Source organism: Protopterus annectens, chromosome 13.part0, assembly GCF_019279795.1.
Source record: "Protopterus annectens isolate FY-2018-M chromosome 13.part0, PAN1.0, whole genome shotgun sequence".
Classification (NCBI taxonomy): domain Eukaryota; kingdom Metazoa; phylum Chordata; order Ceratodontiformes; family Protopteridae; genus Protopterus; species Protopterus annectens.
The window spans coordinates 283,587,206-283,603,549 of NC_056747.1; positions in this window are offsets into that span (position 1 = coordinate 283,587,206).

A 16,344-nucleotide genomic window follows, 5' to 3' on the forward strand; every position below is an offset into this window, starting at 1 on the left:
TCCTTGTCTCTAACCGATTCAACCAGTCGAGTAATGTTCCATAACATTTATTTGTTTAAACAAATCAGAGCTGTGCCTCCTTATCTAAACTTGCAACATACAGCTGCATGTTTCACAGAACACAAATATATTCTCTGGCCTAGCTTGCCTAGGAATAAATGTCTGAAATACAGAAATCAGTTTTGACAGTTGTAATGTCTAAAGTAATTTTACTAGAGAAAATACCTTAACACATCTGATTAGACATACAATAAAACCAGATACTGCCTTCACAGTCAATATCCGTAGTAAAATAAACTTATTCATTACCAATCCTGTATACTGTACCAAGTTAGTCTGACATACCCAGGTGCTTAAAATTTTTGATCTCAAAACCTGGGTCATCATTATTATTGTTATTATCACATGGCTTTCTTAGAAGACATTTAGTGTTGTGTATATTTGAGTCCTTGGGGGGGATACTTTTTACAATATACAACTGATTTCTGTTGAGAACTACAGAAAATATATATATCTTAGTATGTTTCTTTTCTATATAGGATTAAATTCAATCATATCTAACATCTACATAGCCATTTGTAAAGAAAGGTCTGTCTCAGACACTTGAAGAGCTTTAATGACCTCTCCTGTACTATCATGCAGTACCAGAACATATTCTTTAAGCTTGCTGTATCACCATCATACCTATGGTAAGAACTACCCTACTAACATTATAGAACACTGTTATGCACATGAACCAATTGCCACAAAACACAAACTCCAGGCAATATTCCCGTAGGTTAGTTAGGTGAGGGGAAATGTAGTCAAGGCTAAAAATTACAGAATGTTATCTAAACAAATAGAGAAGAAATTAAATGGAATGCAATATTTCGACTGAAAAATAACTGCAGCCTGTGTCTGGGGGTGGGGTTGTCATGCCAGGAGACTTAACAAATAACACAAAGATACAAATTACATAGTATCATTACTGTATATACCCAAAATTAAACTTCTCTAGAGGAATAGTTTTTCACGTGACATGCAATTCACTATAGGCAGCTCATTAGCAGTAAAGCTGCCAATTCCATATGGCATATACTTTTTCTAAATTAAAGTGTGTGTGTGTGTGTGTGTGTGTGTGTGTGTGTGTGTACACCTGTGTCTGTGTAAAATTCAGAACTTAAAGTAGATAATGTCATTTTACTAAGCTAATCTGGCGAAGTACACTAATAGTAACAGGCAGCTGTTCTGGCTATGGGGAAGGAATATAAAAATAAAGGAGACTTTCAATTGATGCAAGGTAAAACAAACAGGGATGGAGGTGGGTACAACAAAATACAAGTAGAAAGAAATGAATAATGGATTAAGAATACTTTCAATTGATGCAAGGTAAAACAAACAGGGATGGAGGTGGGTACAACAAAATACAAGTAGAAAGAAATGAATAATGGATTAAGAATGAGATAGCACAAAGAAAGAGAAACATGGAGTTAAATTACAGGGAGTGAGAAAGAATTTGGATTGCAAACATAAGTGGAGAAAAGAGTGTAGTGGAAGTGAGAGAGAAAGACAGCAAGATTATTAAAACAATGGATTAAAACATTTCAACAGAGAAAAAGACAGATATGAAGGTTCTTAAGAAAAAAAAGAGAGAAAGGTAAAGAGAAAGGAGGAAAAGAAAATGAAAGATGGTAATGGACTGCCTGATTTATAAACAGTAAAAACAAAGTTAATTTACAGAAGATTTAGAAGGTGAACAGGATGTAGTTAAAGAATTCAAGACAGTTGTGATCTTCTTGGATAATGTTTCAAAACTGTATAGAGAAACTCCTTGGAAAATAAGAAATTTGAAAAAATTAATTTCAACACACTGACGCAGAAACAGGCAACATGTACAGAATATACTATATGAATAGAAAGAGCAAAGACCATAACAGAAATAAATCTGTAGTGGAGCGATAAACGAAAGAAAAAGTTAATGATGAATTCCAAAATATTTGATGACACTGTAGCACACATGAAATATGAACATAATGACAGTATTGGCAATTGACTCATTACAAAAGAGCAATCAAAATATTAGGCTGGAATACTACAAATCTTAAAATGAATTGAATGATAAAGATGTTATGCAATATATTAAACAATTTCACATTCCACTGAACACAGAAGGCATCATAAGAGATTTGGGAACAGAGGTTAACAGCAACCTATCTTTTGATCACCACATTGCCACTGTGGTCAGAAAGTCCTTCTATGTGGCACATCTCATTACTAAGGGTTTTGCATCCAGGAAGAAAGCGGTCATTGTCTCCCTCTACTCTTCCCTTATTAGCAAATCATTGCGTACAATGCCCCATTTGGCATGTACCTCACTAGACACCTGCAACAACTGGAGAGGCTGCAAAAGTACCTCACAAACAGGATCCTAGGCCTTAAACACTTGTCCTATATGGACAGACTGAAAAAACTCCAACTATTCTCTGTCTCATATCGCCTACTTAGAGGCGATCTCTGCTTGACTTACAAAGCCATGTCTGACCCAGCTCTGTTAGAAATGCTACATCTAAAGAAATCCCAATCACTCTGCACTACATGCTCCAGAGACCTCAATCTCATTACCACAATGAACAGAACAAGCTGGAGGGACAGGTTCATAACCCAGAGACTGCCCATGCTGTGGAATAGACTTCCCATACATGTCAAGCGGAGTGCCTCACTGGCCCTCTTCAAGAAAAATCTTGATGAGTGGATGGGAAATTGAAAATTAACCCAGGGGATCACTTCAGTGGCTCTACATGACAGAGACACTGGGAACTAAGGTTGTGTGGCATGATACCAGGATAATCCTATGGGCTAGGCTTGTAAAGGCTCCAGGGCCATTAGCCTAGTACACACCTATGAACCTATGAATTCTTAATTTTTAGGCAACTTGGACAATTGGTAAAAAAAGTGATTACCACACAAAATGTTAAACATTATGAAAGGAAAAGCCCATAAAAAAGACTTTGGTTATGCAATAGGTGGGTTACTAATATTAACGAAGACTAAAAACATAGACCCACACTAGGTTAGTAAGAAAAACTACGTATGCATTAATAGCTGTAACCTGAACAGTCCAAAAACAGATTACTCAATGCCTATATCCTTGCAAGAACAATAATAAACTATCAGAAGAGGCAAGTATGGAGAAATTAGGGAAATAACGCATCTCCTAACAGAGGAAAAGAGTGGAGATCTAAGTGAGTTCTATCGAAGCTTATCAAGTTATTTAAGAAAACAGATTGATCACAAAGTGAACAATGGTTATATTAAGGATTTATTAAAATTGTTTAAAAATATAATGTAAATGCCTTAAATGGGAATAATATTCATAGTAGTGAGTTTACATAAATTTCAAAAAATGTAAATTGATCATGGACTGCTTTGTAGCTGAAAATGTGAACAGAGATAACTATTTTTATAAACAGAAATCAGAGCAGAAAATTACCTTTTGCCATTTAACCCAGAATTCACAATAGAGGGAAAAGCTGAGATGAACAGAATCTGTGAAGAAGAATCAAATCAGGAAACAGATAATGAAAGAAAGTGATATTTATCATAGGATCTTAGCAGGTTACTAGGCTACCGGCTCCAGGGCCCTTACAAGCCAAGTTCAACCCATGTTCCCAAGGGTATCTGGTTCAAGAGACACTAAAATCAGCACCTACTGCCCCTGAACAAGAGGGACACATGTGGAACCCCCAGGGTGAATGTTTGGTTACCTATCCAATCGTCCAAATTAGGCTTAAATACAGCAAACGAGGGGCTTTGTTTAACATGAATAGGAAGCTTGTTCCAAAAGTGAGGCAACCTCTGTGACACAAATCTCTCTCTCTCTCCAGCAAGTTCTGTTGATATCATATACCAAGTTAAGGTCCTTTGAGCGAGTGAGCCATGTGCCATTTGACTTACAAATGTGCAGCATTTCCATTAAAGCTGGTCAGAGATTGCTCTATATGCAAAGCGACAATGATTTCAGTCTGTCCACATAAGACAGATCTTGAAGACCCTGATTTTTCTTTGTAAGGGAACTTTGTGGTCTCTCCAGTTGCTACAGGTGTTTGGAAAGGAACATACCAAAGGGAGCATTGTAATCTTATTGTTGGCCTAATGAGGGAAGAGTACAGGGGGGTTATAACCTCTTTTTTTTTCTGGAGGCAATGCCCTTACTTATGAGATGAGCAATATAAACTGCCCTTCTTACCACTGTGGACACATAGTGATTGAAGTTAAGATTGCTATCAATCTGTGCACCTAGATTTCTCACCACTAACTGTAAGCTTAGGGTATTGCTATTGATGTGGTAGTTTGCAGGAATATTACCCTTGCCAAAGGGGATGATAATGCATTTTTTTGCATTAAGTTTAAGATCATGACTTTGGCACCAGTCATTAGTCTATGTAAGACCTTCTTGCAGGATGTTGACATCACTAGGGGTTTCAATGATCGCTCCTAGTTTGCAGTCATCAGCAAACTTTGTCAGCCGCAGTCCTTTAGTTTTAGCCTGTACTTTGAAGAAGTAGATTCTGAACAGTAGGGATCCCAAAACTTATCCCTGTAGAACACCACTGGTTATGGGTCTGCTAAAGGAGGTGGAGTCCCCTATTTTGACAGTATGAGTTCTATTAGTGAGCCAGTTTATAACACACCTGACAATATATGGGTTGATACCCATCTGGGTGAGTTTACCAATGATGCATTAGTGGGGGATTGAGTCAAAGACCTTGGCTAAGTCTAGGTAGGCAGTATGCACAGATTTACCCTTGTCTAGGGCTTTGGTGACTGTCTCAAAGAAGTCCACCAATTTTAACAGGCATGGTCTCCCCTTTGACAAGGCCAAACTGGGTGGGGTCCAGTGTTTGGAGATTTCCTATATCTTTTTTAATAAGGTCCATGGTGATTCATTCCATGGCCTTGCAGATAAGGCTGGTCAGGCTAATGGATCTATAGTTCTTGGGGTCCGTGGATGCTCCCTCTTTGTGCTGTTTTCCATTCTGCTAGGATGAAGCCAGTGCTTAGGCTGTAATTGAAAAGCATGTCCAATGGTGATGCTAATTCCTGTTTTAACCCATGTAGAACAAAGCCCAGGATGTTGCCTGGCCCCATAGAAGCTGTGTTTTTGGCCTTGGAGTGGTCATTTAAGACCTGCTCCTCGGAGATACTAAGTGGTAGAGGACAGGTGTTAGAGATGCTTTAGGGGTATATGTGGTGGCGACAAGAGAGTGAAGTTTTCACTGAACCTGTCAGCCAGCAGGTTTACTATATTCACAGGTTCTATATATGTAGTAGCATTAACTATGAGTTCAGCGCAAATCTGGGCCTTACCTTTGAGATTACAGATGTAACTAAAGAACCCCTTGGGATTATCCTTAGTTAGGGAAGCTAATTTGGATTTGTAGTTAGCTTTGGAGGACTTCACTAGGAGTCTTATTTGCTTGTTTAGTTAGGGAAGCTAATTTGGATTTGTAGTTAGCTTTGGAGGACTTCACTAGGAGTCTTATTTGCTTGATTAAGTTGAGGAGGGAGTGTTTCCAGTTTTGAGACCATTCCTTCCTACTCTTAGACAGCCATTTCTTTCTCCTATTGTATAGCCTATTAATGGCAGTTGTCCACCAGGCAGGTTTGTTTTTCCTTGAATATCTTACTTTAGTTCTATCAGGTAAAGCAGAGTCAATACAATTGTCAGGTGCTTGTTTAAAGCACTGGTGTATAACTCAGCATAGGTGTCTGTTCTCTCAGTGGGAGGAGGGGCTATGAGGCTATTTATTCCATCACATAAGAGGTTGTAATTGGCCTTGGAGAAGTTCTTTAGTCTAGTTGTTACTAAGGGGGGTCTTGTGTTATAGTTACTTCTAGCGAGACTGATTTGTGGTCAGATCTCACCAGGGATGCCCACACACTGGGGGTGGTGCAGCGGTCCTCCATGTTTGTGAGCACCAGGTCCTGGATTTTTGAGCCCTTTCTGGGTGTGTCAACTAGCTGGTCCAGGGCACTGGAGTTAACACAGTCAAGAAACCTTTGGGCAAGTGAGTTAGAACATGTATAATTTACCCAGTCTATGGCTGGGTAATTAAAGTCACCCCAAAACAGGGTGTTTGGTTGTATCTTGACTTGATTCAAGTAGATCCAAGTAGGCTGAGTGAATGCGCTGATTCATGGAGGGGGTCCTATAGTTGGAAATGTCCTGAAGAGGGGTCTTACCTACAGTCAATTGCACCTGAAGTAATTCAAGGGAATCATGCTGTTTAACCAATCTAGAGGTATATTTATCTTTAATGAATATTGATGCACCACCTACTTTAGTTCTCATGTCTTCAGTTTGTGGTCTGAATGTGTGGAAGGAAACTTAACCTGGTATAGCTGAGGTGCACTCCACAGCCTTAAATCAGGTCTCAGTGACTGCACAAATGAAAAGATTATAGAAAATAAGTAAATGGAAAGGGAAATTATAGTTAAACAGAATTACACTACAATGGAAGACAAAAACATTGATAATGTTAAAGTACACCTATGAGTCCAAGTGGATAATATTCAAAGGAAAAATAAACAAAAAGTATTTGAAAGTGAAAAACAGAAAAATAGCTTGTTTGATATTGAATGCTATGATTGCAAACATTTACTCAGAAAACAGACGAGGAAAGAGAAATGAAAGAGATCAAGCCATATGAATTATTTAAGAATGAAAAGAAAAAGTATAGCATATTAATAAGAAACAAAGGCAATTTGCCAAACTGGGATGGGAACAAATGTTATTAAGTAATATGGTCTAACAACAGTCAGACATTTTGCAGTGTGTAAAATGTCTAACAACAGCTGGACATTTTGAAGACTGGTAGCAGACAGAGAATGGGCAAGAAAGCTCTTGCCAGCGATTATCATATTAGTGGAAAGAGATAGTTTGATTACTGTAAAGAAAACCTCATTGTGAAGGTAAAAACAATAATACTGAGAATATACAGATTTCTGAAGAGATTAGAGAAGCATTTAAACAGAAGTTTACTAAGAAGAGAATAACAGATTATAACAAATAAATATAATAAACCTCTGTGTACAGAAATGATGGTAATTAAGTTATATAAGATAGACGAAACTAGTTCTGCTGAAGAACTGTTAAAGAAAACATGCAAATATAGCATAAACATCTAGAGTCTCTATAAAACTTGGAAATATGGTATTACTGTGCCTGTTTTTTGAAAAAAAAGGTACTGGAATGATCCTAGTACATACTGCCCAACAGCTCTACTTGGCACCTCTTTAAAAAGATTTTCCATTTATAAGTTTATAACATTTGAAGAAGGAAATTAACTGGGTAGAGCTATTTCAGTTTTAAGTAGCATATTTTGAAAATAAGTCAGTGCAACAAGCTTGCTATTAATCCCAGTATATCATTGGGAAATGTGTACAACGGAAAAAAAATCAGCAATTGGTTGTTGCATTTTTAGATCTTGGATCAGCCTTTGACAATCTTGATAAGAAGAAATAACTCTGGCAGGTACCATGGAAGAGAAGCTACTCAAAGCTTTAATTTGCATTATAAAAGCACTGTATATTACAAAATAGTGAATGTAGGGGTGATAAAAGGGGGAAGGTACAGACTAACTCACAGCAGAGAAAGTGTTATAGATGTCATCCTGTACTGTAGCTGTTCCTGGTTTATGCCAATGAAGTATTAAAGAAGAGTTTAAAAGAAGGATGTATCAAATGTTGGCCTAAAGAAGTGCCCCATTATCAGTTATGCCGACAATTTACTGCTATTATCACTAACTCTCCTAATTCTGAAAATCCAGTTAGCAAAACTGAAAGTCAGTCTGGGGAAACAATTTTAAGGATTAATTCTTAAATAACAAGTTAATGTTTTTCAATTCTAAGAAAAACAACTACAGTGTGCACAAAAATAGCATTAATCTAGAAATTGCTGACAGTTACTAACACATCGGCTAGATTTATACAAATAAAAACTCATGGATGTTGTATGTCCAATATTTAAAGTCTAAAATCAAAAAAGCTATTTATTTACTGTGATGATTAGACAAATTGCTTCGAGAGTACCATATAGTTCCCTTATTAACCGCTGATATGTTAAAGATGCAAAACTTCATCTAGATTGAGATATCGTATCAAGCTGAGAATTATCACCTTTGAAAGAAGTTTATAGATTTCCCAGAAAACTGTTCACCTTGCTCAAATTCAAATAATTCCCCACAATATCTTTAAAGGGAAGCACTTTCTTCTAGCAAGTGAGCAAGCATTAAAGGAAATTTCAGTCTTGAAGAGTTGGATGAAAGTAAGAAAACTATCTAATGATGAGGTTATGAGAAAGATATGAATAGACAAAGAAAAATGGCTCAGAGAATATAATCACAATCAGTAACAAATAGAGAGACAAAAGCATGGGTTGTTTTCTCTGAAAAGCTATTTAAAGTGGAATACAATATTAAGTGACTCGTCATCATTGTTGTTATTAACCACCTTTTCCCATTTTTCCACATGGGATTGAGGTGTGGCATCAACTACCAGTATATGTCACTCTCACTCATTCTGTCTCTTCAGTGCCACTCTTATACCTTCAATAGTCATGACTAACTGTTGCAGGTCTTCTCACACAGTCAATCCATTTCTTAGCTGGATACTCACATTGCTTCATGCCTTCCTCCTGTCTGCCCCAAATCTTCTTTGCCACATTGTCTTCTACTTTCCTGCTCATGTACTCAAACCATTGTAATCTGTTCTCTTTGACCTTCTCTGTAACTGAAGCTATTTAGGTTACTGTTCTGATATCATCATTTCTTCATCAGTCCCACAGTGCGTGTTCGACTATCCATCTCAGGCACTTAATCTCCATCACTTTTAGCTTCCTCAACTGCCCTGCCTTCACTGCCCATGTTTCTGTACCATGCAGTACTACTGATTGCATCACTGTTTTGTACACCCTACTTTTCAGCTTATTGAGCATCTTACTGCCATACACTACCCCAACATTGTGTGCCAGTTGTCTGCAGCCCTTCTTATTCTAGCTTTGACTTCCTCATTTAGACTTCCCTTCTCCTCAACCACCCCTACCAGTTACTTGAAGCTGTGAGACCAGTCTACTATTTTCCCTTCTATATCAATTTTAAGTGAGTCATATATACCATATTAAAAATGATAACTATAATAACATAGATAGAACAAAATTTAGAAATAATCAGTACAACAAAATATTCTAGCTTGTAAGAAAGAAAATCAGTAATGGCAAATAATACAGAATACTTGTCATTTATCTAAGATAGGACATTATTAAAAATCTACTTGACACAGAACTGAAATTTATAACAGCAGCATGCTGAAAAAGCCATAGTTAGTTAGAAATTATTCCTTCCTGTCATGTGGGAATAAATTCAATAAGGATCTTCATTACATTTTACTGAACTAGGAGAAATAAATGGAGGTTTGAAAAAAACTACTTCTAAGGATACTGGGTCCAGGATATCAGGCCTTTCTTGGAGGCAGTATTAAAGCTACATGAAATAATTGTTTAATACCTATGATTACCACACTATATTCTAAACAGCAGCTTTGACTTACATATATAGAGCAACTCCATCAATATACTATGTAAAGTCCATAGAGTAAGACAGATTACGAAGACCTGGGTTTACACTGGGGAAGATGTTTTTTTCTTTTTTAATATAAGTAAATTCTACACACCAGTTGAAATGTTAGGAATATACAGTTTATATGTTCTCTGATGTTTAACTAGCCGTCAATAAGAATTTGTATTATGAGAGTCTGTAAAATCAGTTTATATATAAGTGAGTTGTAAATATATGTAAAAATAAAAGGAAGACACAGCTTGAAAATGTGTATTGATTTTAAGTATATGTTTGTGAAAAATTCAATTAGGTATGATTTTATGTGCAACAAACTTTGGTCAAAACAATTAAACTAAAATAAATTAAACGACTGGAGATCTGCATCACATGACATACCAAAAGTGACCAATAGACTAAACTTCCAACATACACTCATAGTCTCCCTAAAGGTAAAATGTTGTCTATGCCACTCGCTGGGACACACACACACACACACACACACACACACACACACACACACACACACACACACACACACACACACACACACACACACACACACATGAAAATAACATCATGCTTCATGTAAAGCCATCCCTGTAGCTCATGTAAGCTATTTTCCGTGAAATAACAAAACAAAAAATCATGCAGATATGTTACTGTCTTCAATCTACAAGACCTCCAAAATGAAATCAATAAACTGCAGTGTTAAAATTACTTTTTACTTAAGCATTATGTCACTACTGATCTTTATAAAATAAATAATAGACTGGCCTACGTTTTTGAGGAAAATACCACTAATAAAATGATTTAAAAATGTTTAAAAATGAATTATCAAAGATTAGATATGCAATTATTGTTTTTAAAATAATTTATCACTGTTTTCCCCATTAAAAGAACAAAGAATCTCTGCAGTAATTTGTTTATTAATTATTAATTTATTTTACATTATGTACATTAATTACATTTTTTAAACTGATCTTCCTGTGTAAAAAAACTTTATTATTTTTAGTCCTTTATGTATTTCCATCTAAAGATTTTTTGTCCTTTGTTTTTTTGGTGTGACAACAGATTTCCGGGTATTTTTTTCAGCTTGTCTCTTAAAAGAAGTGCAATTCCAGCTCATATCTTCCTATTTAATAGGTTAACAGGTTCATAGGATGATACTAGGCTATTGGCCCGGAGGCCCTTATAAGCCTAGCCAAGAATTTTGCCCATGTTTCCACAAAGTCAGCAACTGTTTTCCCTGCCCAGAAGCGACACAGTTGGGATCCCAAGGGTGTATTTTCTGTTTCCCATGCAGTTGTCCAGGTTCCTCTTAAACAGGGCTAGAGAGGTATTCTGCTTGACATGGAGAGGGAGTCTATTCTACAGATGGGGAGTTGCTGGGACACAAATCTATCTCGCCAACAAGTTCTATTAATGTCACATACCATGGTGGGTTGTGTAAGTGGAGTTTGACTTATGGATATGCAGTAACTCCATCAAGCCTGGGTCTGAAATGGCGTTGTATGCCAGACACAGGTCACCTCTGACCAGTCTGCACGAGACTGAGTAGAGGCACAAGGCTTTTAGCCTATCTGTATAGGATAGGTGTTTGAGACCCTGGATTTTCCTGGTCAGAAACCTCTGTGGTCTCTCCAGCTGCTGCATGTGCTTGGCAAGGTACATGCCGAAGGGGCATTGTACTCGATAATGGGTCTGATAAGGGTGGAGTACAGGGATGTTATGACCTCCTTATTCCTGGATGAAATACCCTTACTTATGAGGTGGGCCATGTAGAAAGTCTTCCATACAATGAAGCAACATGATGGTCAAAAGTCAGGTTGCTATCAACCTGGGTGCCCAAGTCCCTCACAACTGATTGCGTGCTTAGTAAGTTGTTATTGATGTGATAATTAGTGGGGATGCCATTTTCCCCAAAGGGGATAATGATGCATTTCTTTGCATTCAGATTGAGGCTATGCTTCTGGCAGCAGTCATTAGTTTGGGTAAGGCCCTCTTGGAGGATGTTCACATCAACAGGGGAATTTAAGACAGCAACCAGTTTGCAGTCATTTGCAAACATGGTCAGCCATAGACCAATGGTTTTGGTTTGCACCTCAGAAAAGTATTTCCCAATCAGTAGAGGCCCCAAGACCAATCCTTGGGTCTACTACTAGAGGTGGCTTCCCTATTTTGACCGAGTGGGTTTTATCAATGAGACAGTTAGCTACTCATCTGGTAACATATGGGTTGATGCCTAGCTGGGAGAGTTTATCTATTATGACTGAGTGGGGAATAGTGTCAAAGGCTTTGGCTAGGTCAAGGTAGGCAGTGTGCACCGACCGTCTTCCCTTCCTCCATGGCTTTAGTGACTGTTTTGAAGAGATTGACCATATTTAACTGGCATGATCTCCCGCTGACAAAATCAAACTGTGTTTGGTGTTTTGTATTGCTGTTCTGGAAATGAGAAACAGCATCTTCAATGTGTTAACGATCTTTCTTTCATTTTCTACAAATATTTTTAGTCTTTTAGAGCAAAGGGTGTGTGTTTTAATATTATTAAGTGCTTTTATTACGGGCTAGAAAGCATTCTTTTTTTCTATAGTCTTGGTAGAAAGATTCTTATCAAACCTGAAATTAGTACCAGTTTTGATAGCATGCGCTGACCAAAAAGTTCTTAGGATCACTTCACTGTCTATATAACAGCTAAATTTAACAATTATTGATCTTGGTGAAGATATTAGCTTCATGGATGACTTCACAAGCGATCTATGTGTTCCTTCTATTCCAAAGGAAAGTCTCTCCTATATATTCAGAGTTTTAGGTATCCAAGTGGTAAAACAATTCACCATAATGTTACTCTCCATATTTTGAGGTATATCATAAACTAACAAGTTGTTTCTCCTTTCTCTGTTCTCCAGGTCATGTAAATTCATTCAGAATCCACATGTTTTGATTCAGAAGGAGCTCAGTCTGGGTTTCTTCCTCTCTTAACCTGCCATTAGTATCTATAAGAAAGATCTCAAGGTCCTCTGTTAGAATGATTTGTTGTTGTATAATGTTCCTTAAACAATCACTTATTTATTACAGTTTTCCTGTATGGAGACCATTTTGATATGAAATTGGTTCATATTTAGGTAAAGTTCCTGTACAGAAGCAACTACTTGCTGAAGGTATTTTTGACGATAATTTATACTGAGATTTGAGAGTACTATATTTTATTTTTTTAAACAAGAAACATATTATATTGAATTATCACCTATGTCACAGGCAATCATATATTTATATAAATGAAAACAAATGATACTGACATATTTCAGTTGCACACATTATACACTGAGTATAATCTTTTGTGCATTCATTGTAATCAAACATTGTCTAGTTCATTCAGTTCCTGCCTTCCCTTAAACCTCATTCCTACTCCAAAACATTATTCTGCATGTATTGGTCCCACAAATTTGGCAAACAATAAAATTAAACTCAGCAAGGCCTTACTATGTCTTGGTAATTCTGATTCTGTATTACAGCTCAAAAATATTTTCCTTAGTTACACTAATTTGCTCACCCTGTATTTCTGACAGAGTCGTCTGCCAGCTTATTAAACTCACAAAAATATGTTCCCAATTGCCTATTCCTTCCACATAACACCTCCAACATTTACAATCTACCTGAGGAAAAATTCTTTGGAGTCTGCTTGGGGTATAAAATACCTATGTAAACACTTCCATGCAGAAATCCTAAATCTTCTACACTTTGTTGCATATTTGAGAGCCATACATACATATATCCTCCCATTGTTTCTTTAAAAAATGCTTATCTAATCTCTCTTCCCATCCTTTCTAACCTCCTCTAATTGATTCCTATAGTTGTCATGCAATAGTTTATATGCCCTACTAATTATAACTTTTTTAAAGCAGCTTCTGTTCTAGATTCTACTAAAAATTCTACCAGTGCTGGTCTTTCACTTAGGATCCCCCTATTCCTCTCTCTTTGCCTACACTCCAATATCAATCCTTGATAGTGAAGGTAATATTTGGTCTGCATTCCAAATGTATTCTTGACTTCTTCCCATTCTGTTACCTTTCCCTCTCCAGTTATTTGCTCCCGATACCTTGATTGTTTTGTCAGTTTTCTCCAATAAATTGAAGCCCCTCTTGTCTATTCTCTGTACCCCTAATTGTAGTCATCCCTATCAGCAGAATCTACTTTCTTCATTTCCATGTTGGCTTAGTTCTTAGAATACTTTATGCTACTTTATAAATATAATATTCTGCATGGGTATTGTTATTCTCCTTAAGGATCTGCATCCAAAATTAAAGTCTCTCATTATTTCTTTAACTTCCTCCTCTTTTATCATCATCCCTTTCCACTTTGAATTATAGCTTTCTGCTTGTGCTATTTGAAGGGGCATTTTAGAGCTATACAGTTAAGGCTCCTAACATGTATAACTTTGAAATACCCCTTCAAATCAGGTAATCCCAGTAAACCTTGTTCAATTATATGGATCATCTTAGCCCTCTTGACTCTTGTCTTCTTCCCCACCCAGATAAAATCTCTCAACTCTTTATTAATTGCTAGCCACAATTTCTATTCTCATTGATAAAATATGCCTGACCTGTGTTCAAAACTAAAGGGATTAAAAACAATTTCATTGCTTGTATCTTGCTATACATATCCATAAAACAGAGCTTCTTGTTCCTCGTTTTTTTGTATTACTTTTGTGCGGCCTCTTTCCATACATCCTTAGCTGCCATAACAGAATCTTTTTTTTTAACCCAAACTCCTACGTACTTCATCTTATCATGTCTCCATAAATATGGGCATTGCTGAACCAGTTTGTGTGTGGCTAAATAGTTTACAGCTATTTCATTTTCTTATCTTTTTATCCCAAAAAGACTTGAAACTGTCTCAGAATGTTCCACAACACCAAAATGTCCTTTTCTGTTTTTCTTGGGTGCAAAATAATATCATCTGCAAATAAAGCCAACGTACTACTATTTTTATATTAATCAAAATTAAATATGTAATTGTTTATTTATTGTTTTTGTTTACCAGGAAAAGCCCGACTGTGCACAACTCCCATTTTAGCAGTGGCCCAGGAAAAATGCTCCATTTTACAGAATAAGAAGGTAGTTATACAACATTTAAATAATACATATACATATATATCTAGACTAGCAATAATACAACAGTTATCAAAATTACATACTGCCCTGAATACAATTTTCCTAGTCAGTATGCATACCAACTTGGGTCTGCCCTGATGATGCCAGGGAATCTTCTTGGGCTAGGCTTATATAGGCTCCAGGGCTGTTAGCCTAGTACACACCTATGAACCTATAAACCTATAAATATATTAAATGTCATCCTTTGGATGAAACATTAAACTGAGGTCCATCTGCCCAATTTTGTGGCAACTCGTGTAGGTGTAAAAGATCCCACAGCATTTACCAAAAAGAATAGGGAAAGTTCCCCAGTGCCATGAACAAATTTTTCTAGTCAGTATGCATACCAACTTGGGTCTGCCCTGAAAAGAGGCTATAAGCCTAGTGGTACTTAATCACTTAGTCAAAAGCAAAGGGACTCAAGAGCACAAAAAAAAAATATATATATATATATATATATATATATATATATATATATATATAGTTTACCTTCATAATGTCAATCACGTTTAATCGACCGACCACATCACCGAACCATTTCCGCGAAACCAGAACCCCGAAAACTTTCGAATGTCGAAAAAACTTTGAATTTTGACATTTCCGACCGCGCCACACCTACACACCAGTGCTAACATGGGTCAAAAAGGGGGCAGGATTTTGCCGTTCGGAAATTCGGTGTTTGACGTTTTGTAAAGTCGCAGTTCGGTATTTGCGGAAGCGGGGTCGACAATAACGTGATTGGCATTATGAAGGTAAACCTATATATCACATACACAGACACACACACACACATATGCATACACATAATTACACACATATATGCACACACACACACACACACACACACACACACACACACACACACACACACACACACACACACACATCTGTTTAAAGATGGGTGGTAGCACCATTTACAACTGTAGACTATACAAAACAGTCATCTTGCTTGATATACCATAGTCTAGTCAATAGCCCTGCAATGGAAGTTCCACTGCTACAATGAAGTCTCTTTTTATTGCTGTATTTGCAGTGTTTTGCTGTATTTCTCAGCATCACTACCTGTGAATATGAGGGATGAGTATCAAACTATTTATTTATTTATTTACATTTGGTGATAGTACAGATCCTAATGAGCTGAAAACTCTTTTTCAGGGGAGGCCTAAGGTGATTTTATACAGACTAGGGGAATTTGATCAGGGCAGTGGGGAAACTTCTATACTCTTCTTAAATATTAATATTGCACAGGGGGAACTTCCCTTATCTTCTTTACTATTAATGTATGTTTGACATAAATTAGGCATCTCCAATCTCCTTTTAATAGATGTCAAGGGATCATTAACTTCCACTTAAATGGCACCAATGTAGACAGCTCTGACCTTTGGTTAATGTCTCATATGAGTGTAGGCCTCCTTCACTCTGAGCTATAGTGTCAGAATTTGAATATAAATCCAAATGTCCACTGTGGGGAAATAACTCACAGACTCCTGATCTTCTTGATTATTAAAGGCAAGTGATTTATTTGCTTAGTGGGTCATTTAGTACATTTGCTTTAAAACAGGAAAGGCATCTGGCTGCTGTTGTAGTGTCTGCTTTTTGGG